This window comes from Eptatretus burgeri, chromosome 8 (genome assembly GCF_056783735.1).
Source record: "Eptatretus burgeri isolate ZD-2024b chromosome 8, Ebu_testis_v1, whole genome shotgun sequence".
Lineage (NCBI taxonomy): Eukaryota > Metazoa > Chordata > Myxini > Myxiniformes > Myxinidae > Eptatretus > Eptatretus burgeri.
The window spans coordinates 51,912,820-51,929,263 of record NC_140968.1 but is presented as its reverse complement, the minus strand read 5'-3'; the positions used below and the strand labels follow the sequence as shown (position 1 = coordinate 51,929,263).

Here is a 16,444-nt window from a genome sequence, read left to right as displayed (position 1 = left end):
GGTGCATCTCACGCGGGAACAATTAAAATTGTGGAACCAACCGTGCAGTGTTACACATGTTACTTTAGCGATTGCAAAAGGTTACCAAGAAACGGACATCGGTCACATGGTAACCTCTTTGAAGCAAGCATCACAAGCGACTCTGATGGAGTCGAGCCAAGTAAATGGACTTTGGAAGATTGGAGCAGATGGATACTGCTGGTCAGAATGTCAAGGGACAGTAAAAACTGTGTTTGAGATGGTTGAACTCTCGGAAATAAATGTGTCAGAAAAATTACCTGAATTACTTGAACGAGTCCCGACTTGTCTGTGGGCAACACATGCCAACAATGTAGGGCAAATTAGAGGCATGCACCCAGTCAAGATCAAAATAGATCCAGAAAAGAAACTGCCTCGAAAACCGCAATACCCTTTATGCCCAGAAACAGAAGTAGGGATTGCACCCATAGTGGAAGCGCTATTGAAGCAAGGGATAATTATTCCCATAGTTAGACAATGTAATACACCGATCCTACCTGTAAGAAAACCTGGGAAGCCGACGTGGAGGTTCGTACAGGATTTGATGGCAGTGAATGACGTGGTAATTTTAGCTTATCCTGTAATTGCAAATCCAACTACCATTCTAGCAAGCATCCCTAGTACTACTACCTATTTTAGTGTCGTGGATCTTTGTTCAGCTTTTTTTAGTATACCGATAGCCCAAGAAGCACAATTTCTTTTTGCATTCACCTATAAGGGAAGACAATACACTTGGACTGTGTTACCTCAAGCGTATTGTGAAAGTCCAACATTGTTCTCGCGGGCTCTGAAAGATGACTTGGATGACGTAGTTTTTCCTTGTGGAGCCACACTGATTCAATATGTTCACCACCTGCTGATCTGTTCAGCGTCGAAAGACGCATGCGAATGAGATACATTGACGCTATTGGGAGCTTTAGCCAGAAAGGGACACAAAGCATTGAGAGCCAAATTGCAGTTTAGCCAAGAAGAAGTGAAATATTTGGGGCATATTCTGAAGGGAGATACAAGACGCATCTCCCCTGAATGTGTAGCTGCAATATTAAAACTGCCCAAGCCAACTACTGCTTAACAGATGAGGTCTTTCCTCGGAACGACCAGCGATTGCAGGCAGTGGATACCAGATTATGCGGCCTTAGTGCACCGCCTGGTGGACATTGGTTCGGCAAACGCACCCAGCCCACTGGCGTCGACACAAAATGCAAACAAGTCTTTTGTAACGTTAAAGCAAGCTCTTTCTTCGGCTCCTGCTCTGGGTTTACCAAACTTTGAAAAACCTTTTCATTTGTACGCATGTGAGAGACAGGTGTTTGCACAATCTGTGCTGACACAGAAGCACGGATATAAATTACGGCCTGTTGCATATTATAGTACTAAATTGGATCCAGTAGCGCAAGGATTCCCATCTTATCTAAAGGCAGTAGCAGCCGCTTCGCTCGCGGTGCAGGCGACAGAAGCGCTCGTCATGGGAAACATTTTGATTCTCATGGTGCCGCATGCAGTCACAGCTGTACTGTTAAAAACAAAAACACAGCATTTGTCGGCTTCAAGAGCAACGACATACGAACTCTCACTCACAGCACCCACGAACATTACAATTAGAAGATGTGCACCGCTGAACCCTGCTAGTTTGCTGCCAGGAGAACAAGATGGTGATCCTCACAATTGTGAGGAGATAATCGTACACACGTGTCTACCGCATCCTGATTTGAGAGACACACCAATCCAAAATTCTGAATCGATTTTATATGTCGATGGGTCATCACCACGTGCACCTGATGGATATCTATTAACAGGCTCCACTGTTTGCTCTGATCACGAAGTAATCAAAGGCAGGAGATTAGCTGAAAGCTGTCCCACGCAGCAGGCAGACTGTTCGCCCTCACTCGTGCATGGCACTTAGCCAAAGGCCAAATAGTGACAATTTACACGGATTTCGGCTATGCCTTTGGTGCTGTGCACGAATTCGGAGCCCTCTGGTGTGAAAGGGGTTTTATAACATCATCAGGTGCACGGGTGAGGAATGGAGCATGGATTGCGAATCTGCTGGAAGCGATACTTCTGCCTCACCAAATTGCAGTGGTTAAATGTGACGCCCACACCGGAAGATCTGATGACGTCTCACGGGGAAATGCCAGGGCAGATGCAGCTGCAAAATCTGCTGCCCACACCAGAGCTCTTTTGAAATCACAATGTGTATTGAGATGAGAGGTGACGCCGACCATTGACGATGTAAACACTTTGCAGACAGCTGTTAGTACTAAAGAATGAGATTTGTGGATATTGGCTGGATGTGAATTTGAAAATGAATCCAAATTATGGAGATCATCTGATGGTCGTGTGGTGGCGCCAAGAGCTCTATTACCTTGGCTCACCCGATTGGCACATGGGGCCAGGCATACCAGCAAGAGGGGCATGAGTGCTTCAATTGGGAGACAGTGGTTTGCCCTGGGGTTTAGTCCAATTGCAAAACAGTATTGTAGGACATGTCATATTTGCCAAAAACATAACCCAGCAAGGGGGGTGGAGATGGCCCCAGGGGGTCATCCAATTCCATTCGGACCTTTAGTTCATATCCAGATGGATTTTGTCCAGTTAACAAAATGCTGTGGTTTTGAATTTGCTTTTGTCATCGTCGATTTGTTCACCAAGTGGGTTGAGGCTTACCCTTGTCAGAAAGAAGATGCCATTACTGTGGTTAAACTGTTGATGAGGGATTTCATCTGTAGGTTTGGATTACCTTGTAGGATCTCCAGTGACCAAGGTACTCATTTCACAGTCAAAGTGGTGAGAGAATTGTGTCGGATATTGCAAATCAAGCAACATTTCGACTGCCCGTACCGTCCGCAATCTGCAGGGGCAGTAGAGAGGCAAAATGGATTCCTAAAGAATAAACTGGCCAAGATTTGTGAACAAACTGGATTAAAATGGCCAGATGCTCTGCCAATTGCTCTCATGACTATGAGATCTACCGCAAATCGAAACACTGGCTTATCTCCGCATGAGATTCTGATGGGAAGACCAATGAGATTAACAAACTCACCTCCTTTGACTATAAAAGACATGAACGTGCAGCAAATGCATGACACGTTGCTTACATTCTGTGTCTCTCTGAATCATGCTGTAAGGACTTTTTATGCACAAGTGAACCAAGCCCTGCCAGAACCAGCCACGTCTGATCATCACAACCTCAAACCCGGAGACTTTGTTTATGTGAAGATTTACAAAAGGAAGAACTCTCTTCAAGCACGTTGGTGTGGGCCGTTTCTAATACTGCTAACTACCCATACAGCTGTGAAGTGTAAAGGAAGAGCAACATGGATCCATGCCACACACTGCAAACTGGCACACGGCCAAAAAGAACTCGAGGAGAACATTGCTTCCTGATAACTTCGATGATTATTTCCATTGCAGGATTATTTGTACTACTAAATGCAAGTTGTACAATATGTACTTCGTCTGTTAAGCCGATAAGTACCGTCTGTGACCAACATTACACTGGATCTCCGTGGGGTTATTGTGGATCATCATTGTAGTGGTGCTTGTTAGATGTGCAACTATTACAATGCCAGCATTGATTGTTTCTTGTCTAAAGAGGAATACGGCTAAAAAGGTGATGGTGGCCCAAGCTTCCTATTTAGATTTTGAAATTGAATCCTACAACTCTTACGAGATAGAACCTGAACTTGGAAATCCATAAATCAATGCAATGAGTGTGTTAAATATTCAACGGGAATTGTCATTCCACTTTGCCCATCTGCTCTGTTCCTGAAATAGGTTGTTCAAAATCAGCCGTGCAGCCCAACGGGTAGCCTTATCTTCTATCGGCCTAGGGGCCTACTGGAACCTCGACCAGGTCCAAAGTTTACAACCACATGAAGCCACCTGGCTTGTGGGACAGGAAAGGCTAAGGGACTGAGCTCGATGATGTGAGCGATGGGGATGTGACTACCCAAGAAGATGGGCACACTCAAACGCAAGAGAAAACGTATTTCCAAATGACAGAATCGTTAAACTTAAGTTGTGTTGCCTTTTTGGGCAACAAGGGGGGAGTGTTGGGGAAATTATTACTCTTTAGACAAGAAACCCTTGCCTCAGTCTGACTAGGTCAAAGTGTTTTTTTTTTTACTCTCTACTGTTCTATTATTTAATTGTTAAGGCCTACCACCTACTTATAATCTTGTCTTTCTTTGCCACTTTGGACATTGTTTGGTTCTTTTGCATGTACAAGGTGACCGGGCTGATGAGCTGTACTTTCTGTTCTTTGCTATCAAAAAAAGCCCTCTCTACTCTCAAATGGTATATATATATATATATATATATATATATATATATATATATATATATATATATATATATATATATATATATATATATATATACATATATATATATATACATATATATATACATATATATATATATACATATATATATATATATATATATATATATATACATATATATATATATACATATATATATATATATATATATATATATATATATATATATATATATATATATATATATATATATATATATATATATATATATATATACATATATATATACATATATATATATATATATATATATATATATATATATATATATATATATATATATATACATATATATATATATATACATATATATATATATATATATATATATATATATATATATATATATATATATATATATATAAATATGAAGGAGAGAAATCGCGGGGAAGTGCGGACCAGAAGCTGAACTCGAGGATAGATTAGAAATAAATTGTACGAAAGAAAGAACTACTTGTGGACATTTGATTTTACTTGCGTCTGTGGTTTATTTAACACGATACATAATAAAACTGAGTCGGCTAGACGCTGAACCCTCGAGGAGGACAAGATTCCACAACAACCTACAGAATTCTACAACGATCACGAAGAGGTTGGGTGAAAAATCCACATCACCATGAACCGGCCACCCGAAGTTCATGACTTCTTGCAAAGTGCTATTCAGGATCAAAGTTCCAGACCCATGGGGACCAACACATGTCTCATAACCATCCCTATCAGTTCCAGTTGATGCATTGAAATCCCCCAAGACTTGAAGTGCATCTCATATGTGGCACTGACTCGAGCGTGGAGTGGAATGCATCCATGGTGAGATGGTGAGATCACTCGTCTCAGTCGGAGCATAAACAGAGACCAGGGAAATGACACCTAAGGAGTGACGAATCCTTAGTCTAATAATACGCTCATTGACCGGTGTTACCTCAATTATCATTGGAGTCAGCTTATTGGACACAGCTACAGCAACTCCTTGGGAATGGTAACCAACAGAGCAACCAGACCAAAAGTCAGTGTAACCACCTGCCATGATCTCACTGCAATCTGCTCTCCAAACTTCAGAGAGTGCTGCAATACCGATGTCCAAACGCTTGAGCTCAGATGATAACAGAGACAGGTGATCATCCTCTCTTAGGGATAGGGCATTCGAGGCACCCACCCAAAGGGACCACCTCAGGTTAACCCAAGGAGACCGCCGTCTGGTGGACGACACCTTAGCACCACTTCGATACATTCTCCCGTAATCTGACTCGGGAATATTACCCCGTGGTTTCCCTCCTATCATCAAAGATTGGGGGTCCCAAAGGCTTTGCCCAAATCCTGTCATCCAGTGAGCTGCCCTGCGAAGGGAAGCTGTACAAGAGGTGTACAAGAGGTACTCCCACCGATTGGGTTTTCAGATTTTTTTGCGTTTTTGTGTTTTGTGGAATGAAGTGTTTTACGGTGGCCGGAGTACAAATCCTGCCACCAACTTCCAAATAAGAATTAACTCAACTGCAGGAGGACGTCCGCAGACACAGTTGGGCACTAGATATGGATGGCATTTGGCTCACAAGGAGCTCCTCCACCCTTTGACAGGTTTTGTTTTTAATGATGATGGGTGTCCATATCCAAACACCCTCCTCACCAAAAATCTTGGTGGGGGAAATGGTTTAGTCGCTGACAACCCAACCATGGAACAGTTTAGTACAGGTTTACATGATACCTGCAGCAAGTCACAGATCTAATCTGGCCTGACCTGACATTTACAATTCTGCCCTCTATAATCTCTCATATATGTGCTTTTTTAGCATTTCGCTCAGCCCTGAGGTGCAAGCTTTGCAGGAAAGACTGCAATGGCCATGTAAACCATTAGCAGCCCTATTCGGTGGGGCTGGGAAGGGTTTTCCCCACCCAAGAAGAGCCCACAGTCCAATCATGAATGAGAGGGGAGGGGAGTGATACATAAGTCATGACACACTGGCCAGAAGCTATATAGGCAGGTGCAGAGAGGGGAATGGAGGTGTTCTAAGCAAGGAAAAGAGGTTGTGCTCCTTGCTCGACCCCTCCCCCTGCATTCTTTCTGGAATCATGCCATTGCCCATGCCAGAACCACACCCTCTCCTGGTGTGGTACCTGGCACTATAGGAACGGCACAAGAGATTCTCCAACCCGAGCTGTCAGGACTGCTGTGTGGCTCTTCCTGCAAACTGTCAGGTTTTCCCACAACTCCTTTCTGTCGAGTCACCCCCCTCCCCCCCCACACTTTATCTATTTCACATCATGTATCCGATTGGGCCGAAGGCATAGGCTACTTAAGGATCTCCTGATCGTTTGTTTGGTTCGTGGGTGCATAAACGGAAGTGGGTAAGGGGTTTTTATTTTCGATTTATTATATACAGTTGTTATTGCCTCCTTTGTTTCCTTCCCTGTGTCATTGGTTATTAAATATACCTGGTCTCGAGGTGAATTCTGACTGTCGTGGTTCTCCTGGGGTGATTAAGAAGGACTCATTTAGGGCTAATTGGCTGTGCTTCTCAACACCGCTCTTCAGACTGCATCCCATGTCAGGCTCGCTCGGCCTAATTTGCATTTAATGTGTGACACCTAATTGACATAACGCTGGGTCGACTTGGGTTTCCAATACACACAGTTTTGTGACATAAATGCGTAAATCCAGCGCAAAAGACCCCGGTTAACTGTTACGGTTGCATTGAGACTTTCCGGATTTTAACTTGACAAGTGGGACAACCGGGCGACCATCACAACATAATGCCAATGAACTAATATTCAGACTATTTTATGCCAAGAAAGGAGCAATCAAGTCACACCAGATACAAGCACATACTGTTTGCCTATAAAAGCAGTTGAAGGATTACCAGCACCAAAAACAGGCCTTGAATTTTCTATCATGCCAAATGCTCAAGGCCATGTGATGCTGAAGACATCTGGATGTCTCATCAACAGTTTGAGATACACAGACCTGTGCAAACTACAAAGCTGTGGAAATCAAAGACCCAATTCCAAGGACAGAGTTGATACAACACATATCTTCCAAGAGGTGGATGATATTGAAAGTTTTTGCAAAATGACTAAATTATACCTTACTTGTGAAGTTCTGTTTTTCTGATGTAATTTTTTTTTTACTCATTTCCTGAAATGTTTTATGCTCTTTAAAAGTTTTGTTGAAAGAGCTCATGATATCTCTTGTCATTGTTAAAAGATATGACAATTCCAAGCATTTTTTTCCTGAACGTCCTGTATTTCATGATTTTTTTTTCAATTTTCATTTCAAAAATTTAATGTATTAAACAAACAGGTACCCACGCCCTCCAGGTGGGAGTACCCACGTCGGCTCACTAAACACGGATTGCTGCTTCATGTCCGGGGATTCAAAATAAACCTAAAATTGCAAATTATTGCACTGTGATCAATAAAAAATCATCAGGATGAGGCACTGTAATCACCACTGCGAGAGGTGAGGAAGCACAAGGTGAGGAAAATGTGCGAGTTGCCGCACCACCTCGATGGACCATTGTTTGCTGATGCGGATAGATGTGATAACAAGAGACACGAATAACGATGAAGGAAAAACCGGGCACACCCAATTGGTAAGTGCCACGACCAATTCACAAGTGAAGGGAAAAACAGACACACCCAATTGGTGAGTGCCACGATGACGTACGTACTCTCCCAAGTGCCCTTTTAGTTTCAGTAGATATAATTGAAGATATTCCTCTTTTGTATTTTCTTGGTGAGGAGGGTGTATGATATGGACACCCAGCAGGATTAAAAACAAAACCTGTCAAAGGGCAGAGTAGCTCCTTGTGAGCCAACGGCCATCCATATCTAGTGCCCAACTGTGTATGCGGATGTCCTCCTGCAGTTGGGTTATTTTTATGAGGAGGTTGGTGGCAGGATTTGCACTCCGACCGCCGTAAAACCCTTCATTCGCAAAACTTACAAAAGTATTTTAAAAATCTGAAAACCCACTTGGTGGGAGTACCTCCTGTGTAGCTGCTCTTCACAGGGTAGCTCACCGGATGACGGGATTGGGGCAAAGCCTTCGGAACTCCCAATCTTTGATGATAGGAGGGAAACCATGGGGTAACCTTCCCAGGTCAGATTGCAGTGGTGTGTGTCGGAGTGGTGCTGAGGTGTCGTCCACCAGACGACGGCCTCCTTGGGTGAACCTGAGGTGGTCCATTCGGGTGGGTGCTTGGAATGTCCTATCCCTAAGAGAGGATGATCACCTGTCTCTCTTATCTGAGCTCAAGCGTTTGAACATCAGTATTGCAGCACTCTCTGAGGTTCGGAGACCAGATTGTTGCGAGATCAAGGTGCGTCGAGACACCTACTGTTGTTCTAGTCGCTCTGATGCTTACCATGCCAAAGGAGTTGCTGTAGCTGTGTCCAATAAGCTGACTCCAATGATAATTGAGGTAACACCTATCAACGAACATATTATGAGATGAAAAATTTGTCACTCCTTGGGTAGCATTTCCCTGGTTTCTGTAGATGCTCCAACTGAGGCGAGTGATCTCACCATGAAGGATGCATTTTATGCCACGCTAGAATCTGTGGTTGATCAGTGCCCCAGGCGAGATACTCGATGGGTCTTGGGGGATTGCAATGCATCGAATGGAACTGATCGGGATGGTAATGAGACATGTGTTGGTTCCCATGGGTCGAGAACTGTGAACCAGAATAGCACTAAGTTCTTTGACTTTACAAGAGGTCATGGACTTAGGGTGGCTAGTTCATGGTTTCAGCATCCACAAGCTCATCGCTGGACTTAGGATTCCAACACTGGTGATGTGACAAAGGAGATTGACCATGTGCTCGTTGATGGTTGCTGGTGGATAATCCAGAACTGAAGGGTTGACTGGAGTGCTCAGTTCCTCAACACTGACCACAGGCTTGCTGTAACAACTCTGAAGTTGCAGCTTAAATGCAGGAGAATGGTACCATCCCAGCCAAGGCTCGGATGTCGGCAAGCTCAAGGATGAGAGGGTAGCTGAGGAGTTTGCAAACAGACTGAGTGGAGATTTGGGGGGTCTGGGTGCTTTGGGAGATCCTGAAGAGTTGTGAAGTGCCTTCAAGATAACGGTCCTTGATGTTGCCGGTCGATGTCTTGGAACTCACCGGAGGGTGAAGAAGAATTTTTTTTCTCTCAAAGGACACTGGATACCATTGACCAGAGTCGCAGGGCCAGGCTGAATGGCAGAGCTGAGCTGTTCAGGGAGCTGAGGCGTAAAATTATACGTGCACCAAGGGGGATAAGGAAGCCTATGTGCAAGGAATTTGTGAGGGGGTAGAGCATCACCTGTGGTCAAGTGATTCTCATCCTGCTTTCAGGGGAATCCATGCATTGTATTCCTCCAAGCCCGTCCCTCAGTGTCCCGCAGTAAGAGCAGAGGGTGGTGGGCTCTTGACAGAGGAGTCCAAAGTGAAGGCGCGCTGGGCCGTTTACTTTTAGCATCTAAACTAGGCTGATCCACCAGCTGTCGAGTTGGATGTCAAGGGTGTTACTAACCCTATTGCTAACGCTCCAATAAACTGTGGTCCACCTTCGTTTGAGGAAACACAGACTGCGGTGAACTAATTGAAATGGGGTGAAGCTCCTGGGAACTTTGGCATCCATGCTGATCTTCTCAAGGCTGGTGGAAATGCTGTACTTGTGTCGTTGCATGCAGTTCTGTGCTCTGCCTTGAACACAGGCATCATCCTAACTGACTGGAAGAGGGGCTTTGTTGTTCCTCTCTTGAAAGGGAAGTGGGATCCCCAAGAATGCAACAACGAAGGAGGGGTGGCACTGCTCTCAGTGCCGGGCAAGGTCTTTGCTCAGAAAATTTTTGACAGGGTTCGCCACCATCAGCTTGAGCACCAGCGTCCAGATCAGTCAGGCTTTACACTAAAGAGGTCAACAATTGACCATGTCCTTGCTCTTTGGGTCCCCACCGAACGCAGATGAGAGTTTTGGCAGAAGCTGCTTGCAGCCTATGTTGATCTCTGTAAAGCGTTTGATTCAGTGAATCAGGATGCCCTTTGGAAAATTCTTGGTCTTCGTGGGGTGCCACCAAGACTGATCAATATGATGCCTGAACTACACTCTGGTAATGAGAGTGCTGTGGGATGTGGTGACAGCATCCCTGACTTATTTCTAGTTGTTATTGGAGTCCGTCAGGGGTGTGTACTGGCCCCCACACTTTTCAGTAATTGTATGAACTAGATTTCTGGGAGGATGTTGGAGAGATCAAGCTGCGGTGCAACGTATTGGAATGTCCAGATGGCTGAGTTTGATTTCGCAGATGATGCAGTCACCTTTGCGGAGACTCTGGATATCCTTTTGGGGGTCCTCGGAAGTGTTTAATGAGGAGTCGGAGCCACTGGTATTATGGGCTTCCTGGGTCAAAACTAAGATCCAGGGTTTTAATGACATCATGGATGCTGCTGTCCTGTCATTAACTGTTTGTGGCGAGAATGTTGACGTCACAGAAATGAATTTACCTTGGCAGTGATATTCATGTCTCTGCTGGCTGTGAGCCAGAGGTCAACAAACATCTTGGTTGGGCCTGGGGAGTCATGGATTCATGGATCATGGGGTATGGTGCTGCCGGTACGTGTGCGGGAGGATGAAAGTCCAAGTCTCCATGTCATTGGTGCTTCCAGTCTTGTTCTATGGATATGAAACTTGGACTGTGACCAGGGATGTGAGGCGGACACTTAATTCGTTTGGTACCAGGTCTCTCAAAAAATCCTTAGCTATCGCTGATCGGACTTTGAGTCCAATGAGCGGTTAATGAGAGTGAGTCAAACGAGATTTGTTACCTGCATAGTCTGTGAGCATCAGCTGCGGTTGAATGGACATGTGGCTCCTTTTCCTGATGCTGATCCTGCTCACCAGATTCTCCCAGTGAAGGAGCTTCGTGAGTGGAGGAGGCCAATGGGCTGACTACTTACCTCGTGGTTGCAGCAGGTTGATCAGCATCTCAAGGAGATGGGGATGGGCCAGGTTTCTGCCTGGGGGGTGGCCAGATGGAGGCCCCTGGAGTACCGGCAGAAAATGGACGCAGCGACGTGGTGCTCCGGCGCATGCTCCCTTTCCTGACCTGACCTGATGGCTTATTCAACGAGATGTGGTTTGCTTTGAGATTCCAAGCCCTTGACACTCAACTTTTTAGAGCATAATAATTCCAAACCTTCTGCATTGTTCAACGGTCCATTCATAAGTAATATCTTTACAGCAGATGTGCATTCTTAAATAAGATAAAACAGTCTATTGTTACTTTGCAGACCATGCAAATATTGTGACTGCAGCTCAACATGTTTAGAAAGGTTGATAGATATTTTGTTCACCAATCTCAATCTTCTTCTTCTTCTTCTTGCATGTAGCAGCTAGGTTGCCAGATTGCTCTCATTTTGTTGGAGCACAACAATGCCACAGATGCTGTACCCCTATACCAGTACACTGATACTCATTTCACCAACCTCTGAAGGATGACAGGCTGAGTCAACCCCACCTGGTGTTAATTCAGCGACCCTAGGATCCCAAGCCAGCCACCTTATCCACTGAGCCAACATCAGCCAGTCTCAATAATGGGGAAACACCAAAAGGCATACTTACTGGGGACAAAAAGACTTTGGATTTGAACCAAGCACTCAATACCTGCATTGGTATGAAATCATCCACATACAGTGCTTGGGATATTTAGCACAAAGCAACCATGAATACGAGCAACATAACTATGACTATTGTGTGTGATGAAATCAACAACATCATCATTTTTGCATGTGCAAGGGTAAACTAGATACCTGCGACCCCGACAGAGGAGGCTTATCCTTGGCGATCGCTCGTGACTTGCCCTTGGCCCATGATCCAATGATGGCCATATTTCTTTCGAACCACCAGATGACCTCGAACATCAACATGTAGGGGCAGAGTGTAAATTAACAAAATTACAATGAAAATTGGAGGAAGGTTATTCTAATTATGATCAAAAAGGTGTTTTTTGTGCATTAGGTCATAATCCGAAAAAGGTAGATCAAGCACACAAATCAAATAACAGGTGCACAATATCAGTGTTGATACACTATTATGTTGCAAGAACAATTTGGAAGGCCGAGCAGTCTTTAGGATTTCACATTGGCAAAATTGAGCGATGACCAAAAGAACACGTTATTTTTTTCAGACCACCATTTGACTTTGACCTTTAACTCGGAGGAGTATGATGCAAATTAAGGTGAAATGCGGCTTATTCTAGGCCAGGGGTCGGGAACGTTTTTGACCCAGAGAGCCATGAAAGCAAAATATTTGGAAATCTATTTCAGTGAGAGCCATATAATATATTTTAAGACTGAATTCAACTAAATGTGAGTATAATAAGCCTCTGAATTTATTCTTTTAAATAATGTTGTTATAATACTCACCATTAATGGGACTTCTGGTGCTGCATCGATTTGCTGATGGCTTTGTTGTCTGGTTGGTACTTGGTGAGGTTAAGCTTCATGCAAGCGTTGAGGCTTTCATCCATTAGACGTAATAGTAGGTTGGACTTGATGTTTTTAAGATGTGAGAATGACTGCTCACAGACATACGTAGATCCAAACAAGGTCAATACAGCAATACTCACACGCTGCAGTGTGTGGTATGTGACAGGAAGCGCGTTCCAAGTTTTGATAATTAGCTGGTCTTCGGGTTGAAGTTTTTTCATTTCTGTCCACATGTGCTTGCTCGCCAACTCCGCTTTCTGTTGTGCGATTCTTTCCAAATCTTCATTCAGTGACTTGAACTTATTCACCCACATGTCTGAGGCCTTCAGGTCAGCCACTTCTCATTCAAAATCTCTGACGGAGACACCAGGAATGTAACTCAGGTCGGCTGTGTTCAGTGAACACTCGTTTGGATGGGTGATGAACTTAAAAAAGACGAGTGTGCTCACAAAATTCTCCAAAGCGTGCTTTGAATGACTGTAGGAGACTGGATGTGAAGCCAGCTAACTGGTGGAGATCAAAGTTTTGAGTGGGCTCACTTGCTGTGCATGCATCTTTAAATTGTCAATTTTTCAAAATGTAGTAAACGACCTGTTTCAAGATCCATGATAAAGAGCTCCAGCTTGTTTTCAAAAGCAAACACGGCTTGTTGAAGGGATAACACTGTATTTCCAATGCCTCGCATTTTCACGTTGAGCTCATTCAGATGTTCAGTCATATCCACGAGATAGTAAAACTTGAGGAGCCACTCAGTTTCGGCTAGCTCAGGATGCTCAATCCCTTTCATTTCAAGGAAAGTCCGGATTTCGTTTAGGCAAGCCGCAAAACGGCTAAGCACCTTCCCTCTTGACAACCAACGCACATTGCTGTGCAAAAGCTGACCGTGATAGTTATTTCCAACTTCATCCAGCAGTGTTTTAAACTAGCGACCATTTAAGGCTCGGGCAACAATAAAATTGATCACACGAATGACCAGCGACATCACTTCGCCAAGCTGCCCATCACACATCTGAGCACAAAGTTCCTCCTGGTGTAGAATGCAATGGAAACTTAAGAAGGGTCTATTTTCATGTTCATGGAGAAGCGCCACAAATCCTTTGTTTTTCCCCACCATACACGGAGCACCATCAGTACACACCGAGATAAGTTTATCCATTCGTAGATTTTTTTCTTGAGCGAACTCCATGAAAGACTTGAATAAATACTCACCTCTTGTGGACCCTTTTATTGGCAGAACAGCAAGACTTTCTTCGCGCAGTGTATCACCAGCAGCATATCTTGCAATCACACTGAACTGCGACAAATGGCTTACGTCTGTTGACTCATCCAAAGCCAGGGAAAAGAACGGCGCTGTATTTATGTCCTTCACTTGCGTTTCCTCCACTTGGTTTGCCATCATGATGGTACGATCATGAACAGCTCTTGCCGACCGAGGCATGTCTTGTATCCGTTTGATTATCTTGTCTTTGTTCGGAAGATCATCAAAAAGTTCATTGGCTACATCCAGCATGAACGTTTTAGCATCCTCGCCATCTCTGAATGGTTTTCCGTTCCTCACTATTGCTAAAGATCCAGCAAAGCTGGCGGAATTATAGTCACCTTGCCGGGTCCATACGCGGAGTTGCTGCTGGCTGGCTTGCACCCTGCTCAGTAGCTCTTGGCACGCTTTCTTTCTGCTGCTCCCGCAGGGGATTTTGATGCAAAGGTAGCATGGCGCATGTCGAAGTTCCGCTTTATATTCGACCGTTTCATCGATGCAATTTTGTCATTGCAAATTAGACACACCACAGAACCTGCTCTCTCCACAAAGGTGAATTATTCGGCCCATTCGTCCTGAAATGTACGATACTCCTCATCTTTTTTATTTTCGCCATCTTCTTCATCGAAGGGTTAGCTTTGAGAAAATGAGAGATTGGGAGATGTTGACCCAACTGAGGCTTGGCAAATAGTGAGTCTGGCTGGCCTGCACACAGGCTTATGTACTCGAGAGGTGCGGCGCGGCCGGCCGACTCTGGGATGCTGTCGCCTCAGCGGTGGCGCGTGATTGGTTGAGATGAATTCCGCTACGCGTCTCGGTGGCGGCACGTCATTGGAGGAACCGAAATCACTAGTCGCCTCGGCCACATGACTGGACGAAACAAAAACCGCTTCAGCCAACTCGGAGGCGTTTTTTCTTCTCTCCTTCTGCCAAGTTCAGCCGTGCACGTGAATGAAGCACGACACCATTCAAACTGTAGGTAAAGTTTCCGTGAGAAATATTGGGCTTTCAAAGTTTCAAACTCCAATTTTATCTGCGAGCCAGATGCAATCATCAAAAGAGCCACACCTGGCTCGCGAGCCACACGTTCCTGACCCCTGCTCTAGGCTATCTATGGAGGGAGATTTCGTTCCAATTGGATCGGACACACTTTAGTAGAATGTTAAAATGTCTAGAACTGGGTGATGACCATAAAATTGAGGTCAAAGTCAAAAAATTATTTCAACCCTGCAAACTACTTTTTATTTCCATTGTTGATGCAAATGTTCATTCCAAAAGTCCCAGTCGTATCTGAGATACAGCTTGGCATTTGCCCGAAAAGGAGAAAAACCGAAATTGTGGTTTAGTACTGCAAGGGGTCTAAGAAGCTCTGTGATACCATTAAAAATGGGGGCACCAATTGTCGGAACAAACCCTAAAACAGTAATCAGCCCTCCCTGACACTATAGGTAGGAGAGGGGGAGGCTTAATTAGCCATGCCAAATCACATTCTGATGAGCAGTAAACCCTGTCAATCTCATCGAAGAAGTGGGAACCCTGCTACCGTTGTGTCAATCAAAACGATTGCCATAGATGTCCACACAAGACTTCTGAATGTTATTTGTGTGAGAAGAGAGGACATCTGTTGAAGATTTGGAGATTGTGCTTGTAAGAGTGGCTTGGGTGAACCACAGATTGTTTAAGTCATCAGAAATTGGCAGATCCACTTAGTCAGTGACTCCACAGTGCATAGCATGTTCTTAGTGGGTGCACAACGTTCAGCACACCAAGTTGTGATAACATTGGATGGACATGACATTCGTTTCAAGATCAATACTAGTACATCTGGCAGCCTTTTGTGTGCAAACATTTTTCCAACAAGCTTTTTTCAACCCAGGGATTTGTCAAGGAGTCAACAATTTGTCAAGGAGTCAAGATATTCTCCACTGGTTATGAGTTCATTCAATGTCAAGGTCCAACATAAGGATCAAAGAGAGGCGTTTCCTCGATTGTCTTTGAGGATGGTGGTCGAAACTTGCTGGGCAGAAATTGGCATGAGAAAATGAAGCTTGCATGAGCATAAATTTGCCCATTTGATTCCATCACCTTTGCTCTAAATAAATACCCTTCCCTTTAGGACAGTCAAGGTGAGTTGTGCGGTACCAACTGAAAAATCCTACTGAGAGATGACGATGTAACTGAGAATTTTTTTTGAGCTGTGACATATGTATTACTCAGTGCAGATGAAGGTTGATGCTGAGTTTCTTTGGCTACAAAGTAAAGGCATCCTGGAACCTGCCCTCTTCTCCGATTTGACAGCTCCCGACATACCAGTTATGAAATTGGATAGTATGGTGAGGATCTATGGTGACCATAC

At 44.3% G+C, this 16,444-nt stretch overlaps 1 long non-coding RNA gene across 2 annotated transcripts in view; it reads right to left on the bottom strand.

The window, feature by feature from the left end:
* Window positions 1-14,540, bottom strand: part of LOC147021731 (uncharacterized) — a 60,379-nt gene extending 45,839 nt beyond the window's left edge. For both annotated transcript variants that reach the window (XR_015060902.1, XR_015060904.1), the window contains exon 1: window positions 12,153-14,540. This is a non-coding gene — a long non-coding RNA (uncharacterized LOC147021731). The remainder of the gene's footprint in view (window positions 1-12,152) is intronic.
* Between the last annotated feature and the right edge of the window lie 1,904 nt (window positions 14,541-16,444).